The following is a 6,024-nucleotide window of genomic DNA, read 5'->3' as shown; positions in this document are numbered from 1 at the left end:
GCCAACATAAAGTGAATAATACAGCCAAAAACAGAGAAGAGAAAGAAAAAAAAAAAGTAACCCCCCCCCCCAAGATGTAATGAATGGGGAGAAGGAAAAATACTCAAAAGGAAAAACACATGTTGCTAAAATGAAGAAACATATGAGCAAAAATAGATATGAACAAACAGAAAAAAATCATGGAATGGATAGGAAATACGAACTAAATCATGAGGTTGTGAGTCAGGAGACTGAGATCTTTCTAACCATAATCACACAACCTTGGGACCTGTGTGTGGCTTTAGGCAAAGTCTCTTAAGGCTTCCCTGCAAAGTGACCTGTGAGCCTCATATTTCACAGTTTGTCTGCACCAAAGGTGGAGATTTTAAAGCATAATGAGTCCTCGTGTTCCTCTGGCCACCATTTAACAACATAACCAGCAGTCTGCAGCATTTTGTAGGTGTCCTGTAGAGCCTAGGAAGAACTGGAACTTGTGAGGGTTGTCCTTACACCTTCCATTTGTGGTTTAAAGCTCAAAGGGGTGTTCTCTGGCCTAATGTCAGGTTTGAGGGGATTAATTCCTTTCTCACTACAGTGTCACCAACAGTCCTTCTGGAACAGCAGGGATGTGCTCCGCAGCTTTGTGTTTTCAGAGGTTTTACTAAATCTAGATTTAGCAGAAAAGAGATTTTCTGTTGTTTAAGTAAATGTATGTTTCCAGAATTGGTGGGTATAGGGCGCAGAAGCTAAAATTGAAATTAATTGGACAACAGCCTGTTCCCTTCCTTTAAAGAAAGCTGGCTGAATGCTGAGAAGCCACATACAATAGTGTTAAGTTCCATTATTATGTGGCCTGTGAAACCGTTTTGTATTGTCGTCTTCTTACCATCTGCAAACAATTTCTGCCCATCATGGTCCTATACTTTACATAAGGACAGCCTGAGGATCTTAAGGAGGGACAACATAGCAAAACCATGCTTTAAAACAACTGCATGCTGGACGGACTTTTGTGTTTAAGAAAATTTCCGAGGCAAAGGAAATAAAGCTTTAGCACTGAGATTCCAGCAAAAAAACCCAACCACTCAATTGCTCGGTGTTTCCAATCTCAGTATACAAGTTAGATTATAGTTTAGTTTATATTTCCCCAAATCTTCTGTAAGGACCAGAAATGCAGTTTATCTTTCTAAGCAGGGAATCTTCCTTTGTGTTTCAAAGCAGGTATCCTTAATGCTTGTTTCAGGAGTCTTTTCAAACACTTCCATTGCAATTGCTGTATTTTTTAATTTGTCCATGAACTATGTAGCCACTCTTCATTCTGTGCTGCTCTAAAAAGGCAAAATTCCCTACAAATCTCATGCAACCAGCACAAGCAGAATGAAATTCTATCCCTGCTGAAGACAGTGGGAACTGCGCTGTTGACTTCTAATAGATTTAATAATTTTCCCACCAACTCCAGTTCATTCTTGCCTTGTACTGTAAATTACTAGTCACATCAATAAATGTAAAGCTGATGTAAAGACAGATGATAGAATTTCTGCTAAGTCTGGCCAAGTCATTTCCTTTTTTTCTTCAGCAGGAAAAGTCAGGATTTAACTGCCAAGAGGTAGGTATGAGGTGCAGAGACCATCTTTCTCAATATGGTATTAACCCTTAAGCATTACATTGGTGCTTCACCCTGTTAGAAACAGCACACGGGACTCCCTAGGTGACTGAAGCTCGCTGTCTGCAGTCACAGTCCATCAGTCATCCGTACTCTGATGCACAGAAGGATGCATAAATGACAAGTATTTTCAAACACACTGTAACTTGAATGTCCCATGGGTAAACAGTGGGAGAAATAAAGCATGCACTACCAATGGTAATGTAGATAATAAGGTAGAAAAGGTGTATTTTAATCTCACATTTCATGGAGAGAAACAGGCTAGGAAAGCATATGGCTTTGCTCACGGAGGCGACTCTGTTGCTGATACATTTTCACACCCACCCTTTCTGCAGTCCCTTGCAGCCATAAACATAGAGTAGTTGCATTCAGTTTTTAGAGAATTGTATTAGAGCCTTCTCTGTGCTGTTTGCAAATCGAAGCCAGCCAGCTGGCACGAAGGGAAGCAGGCTATGCTCTACTTCTTTGCCCCCCACAGCACACTGAATCATTTCTCCCAATTAAGGGAAAGTTTATTTTAAAAGACTTTGGGGATCCCTTTAGATCTTGAGAGAAGGCTAGCTGTACCACCTTTACTTTGTACCTCCTTGAAATATTAACAAAGCCCAGACGCACTATTTCATTTTTCTTAAAAGGATTCTCAAAGGTGATTTGCATTTCAGGTGCGTGCAGCCACGGGGGCACAGGTACCACAATCTTTTTACACCAAAAAGAGTGCATGGCAGCTGATGTTACTGCTGCTGCTGCTGCCAGGAGATGACAGTGAAAATTGTGGAGGTCTTAGTATGGACACTTGTGGGGGAGAACATCAGGCCAGCACTCGGCTGGGCTTCAGGTGCACTCTGGGGAAGGGAATCCCTCAGTAGAAGATACATTAAATCAAGATCTGTTAGGGCAACAAAGAAAGGTGAGTAAAGGTGAGGTATTTATACTTAGGTATGAGGTCTGTATGCAATGTGCCTGGCATGAGGGACTGCTGCAACCTGCTAGAGAGAGAGAAAGGAGCTGATGCAAAGAGGGAAAAAAAAAAAAGGGGGGGGGGGGGGGGAAATGTCAGTCTCCTTAAATGTCTGTCCTTCTGTGGAAATGATGCGGTGATAGCTCTGTCTTGCTATTGAGTTTTCTCTAAAAATAAACTGAGATGTTATTTGAGCTCTTCCAAGATGTAACATGCAGAAACTACAAGAAGAATTAGGACAGAGCGGTGAAGGAGAGAAAGGTCAGCAGACTGGCCGCGTTTGGGGCTGTGGCTCCTCAGATTACTTGGTAATGCTTCTTAGAGCAAAAACTCTGGTTCGTCTGGCAGGAGACTAGCAAGCATCCCTAAAGAGCAATAGATTGACCTTTCTGATAGAACTTGAACAAAACTGCGAGTGGGACATAACTGGCTGGAGGATGAGCAATGAATTCACAATCGTTACCCAGCACATCCAAACAAAAAAGTCTCTCAATTTTTCCAGCTACTTCAACTTCTTTGCTTCTCCAAGAAGTTTTTTATTTCGATTGCTTTGGATTTGCTTCTTACACACAACAAAGTATTTATCTTTCTGGAGTGCCCTGATGGTATTATATAGTTTCCCAAGTTTAGGTATTAAGGCTTGGTCTAACGTCATAGAACTTTGCAACAGAAATGCATAAAATTTGGATGTGATTTTCCCTGATGGCTAGCAACACAAGAGCAAAAGATTAAATATGTAATCTAAGCGAAATGCAAAGGTTGTTGAATGGGAACTGATTAAAACTGGACTGTAGAACCCAAGAGTGCAGCCTGCTGGAGGACCGCTAGATGACGGTAACGTAACTCCTACAGCTGCAGCTACTCCTGGAGCAACTCCAGGAGCTGCCTGGGGTTTCCTAGCCTTCTGGAAAGTAAAATGTTTAACTGAACCTTCTCACTTCTCCGACAGCTCCTCACCGGAACGCCCTCATCAACCAGAAAGCCTGCAGCCACGACTTTGAACTTCGACACTTGAGGGTTTGGGCAAATCGATCTCAAGTGCTGTTGCAGGAGCACGAAAGGTTTTCTGTTTGGCTGGACAGTCACAAGGGGCTGGCTCTGCTCCCTGTTTGCAGCCGGTGTATCACACTGAAAACCATCTTAAAAATAATTAAAACACTTTCCTATTGTTACTTTTCCATGAAAGCAATTGATGTAGTTGCCGCAAAGGTATTGCAGAACCGTGTTCTCCAGCCTGTCCAATTCTAGAACTGTCCACAGCACAATCTCTGTGCTTGGGTTTGACCAAGTTACGAATTTCTTCATGCCAGCACATCCTTTAGAGGCATGTTATGTAGGGAGGGGAGTGGGGGAGGAAAAAACTGAAGAAATTTAGCCTAGGTTTCTGCTGGGCTGGTGTATTTGTACAGGAAGCAAGATCTGATCCCAAACGACAAGTGGGCTGCAGGGAGTAGAGCCCAGCTGATGATTTCTGTTTTGTGTTCCTAATTGTCAACTGTTGTTCCATGGAGACTAGATAAACTCATCCTGGATTGATGATATTGTCTGAGGTTAGTGCTATGCGATCCGTATCATGGTGAATTTACTAGATTTGAGTTTAAAATTTTTATCAGAATAAAATTTTCTCATTCAAAATGTTTAATTTCCAGCTCCACAAAAGCTTTTCCTTCCTAAGATGACTTCCTCAAAATACAGTCCCTCATCTGGTGACCTTCTGTGCTCATGTTAGCAGTTGTGCTTTATAAACATTTTGTTTCAATGGGTCAGTTTAAAAAATTGACGTGTTACAGCAGATCGGAGAAATTACTGAGAAGGAAGAAATGAAAAATCAGAGTTTTACTGCTCAGGAAAAAATGTGCACATGCTATAAAGATGAAGGAGACAGGAGCACAGATAAGAAGACTAAACAATGGAGAAGGGAAAGATGATCTAGTAGCCAAACCACGAGGCTGTAAGTCAGAAGCTGCCGGCCTTTTGAGCTGTTTTCTCACAAACCTGAACTGTGTGACTTCCAACAAAGTCTCTTTAACACTTTTCCTGAAGGACTGTCACTTTTGTAAAGGGACTTGTATCAAAACACGCATTTAGAATATAGACACTAGCAGTGTTGGCTCGTACTTGTTTCTTGTCCTTCTAAAACATGCTTGAAACACAGCTGGGGTCTTATCATCCTGGCAAAAGACAGTTTTTTTTAATGGTGATACAATAGAAATAGGTCAGAGCTGAGTCATTTGGCACTGACTTGTTTAGAGGCTAGACATGTCACTAGTCTCACCCTTTGAAAATGTCAGTTCTGAAATCTGTGGAGGAGAGGCACTGCAGAAATACAAGGTCATGCCACTCTGCCGAAGGAAGATAAACAGGGAATGAAACAGACGCACCGTTGCACTATTTAATTTCGCGTCTGTTTTAAACTGCTATCAAATGAAACAAATCATGGTTTAGTCTTCATTTAGAATGTGTTTGCCTCCCAACTGGCACAAACCATTTTCAAAGTTAGGTCAGACCTCTGGGCAACCCGGAAGAATTTCTCAAATGACTAATTTTCAGATAGCCTTTATTCCATTCGGTTGTGAAATCTTAAAGGAAATACACGCAGCTATCTGACCATTTTGGTTAATCAGATTGTCTGTAATGCATAAAACTTCAGATTTCTGAGGGGAAAAGGATGATTTGCCGTTGTTTCTTCTGCTACTTTGTCCATTTTACCAGTAGTAACTTCATAATGCTATTATTTAATAATAGCAATTGGGTCATTGCCTTCATTGTCTATTATAAAGCACCACTAGCAAAATGATTAAGGTATTAATTTTAAATGCTATTTTCTTAGTTCTTGTGTGCTATTATAGTTCCTTGGATTTTTTTGTTCACCCATGTGACTTTTCCGTTTCTTTCCTTGCTTTTCACAACCATAACATGCGTATTACCTGTTACCGTATTCTACATCAGTAACAGCGATGATTTGACCAAATTTTTATGTTAATTTCCTCAAATACTGGTTATTTTGAATCCTTAGTATTTCTGACCAGCAGGACCTTTCCTGAGGCGAATTGTATTTCTGTCTTGAGGAAAACCTCTTCTATGCCTAACCCTTGCAGTTCGCCGAGATGTCTGCGTGTTTTTTCACGAATCTTCAAAACCGGGAAGCGGGGATGGAACAGCAAAATAAATCTCTACTTTTGTAGAAAAGTGTGAGCCGGGGGAATGCAGGTGCGCCTTGCGCCTTCCCCCAACGCCCAGGGACCGCGGCCAGGCCAGGGAGGGGTTTGCAGAAACTCCCCGCAGAAACCGGGTTTGCAACCACGTCGAACAAAATATTATTGGGGGGGGGGGGGGCGACACCCCCGACACCCCCTTTGGCGCCTCCTCCTCCCGCCGCCGCGCGGGGCGGGGCCGTGGCGTCACGGGCGGGCGGGCGCCGCAGTGC

Source organism: Strix uralensis, chromosome 5, assembly GCF_047716275.1.
Source record: "Strix uralensis isolate ZFMK-TIS-50842 chromosome 5, bStrUra1, whole genome shotgun sequence".
Lineage (NCBI taxonomy): Eukaryota > Metazoa > Chordata > Aves > Strigiformes > Strigidae > Strix > Strix uralensis.
This window is presented reverse-complemented; position numbering follows the sequence as displayed.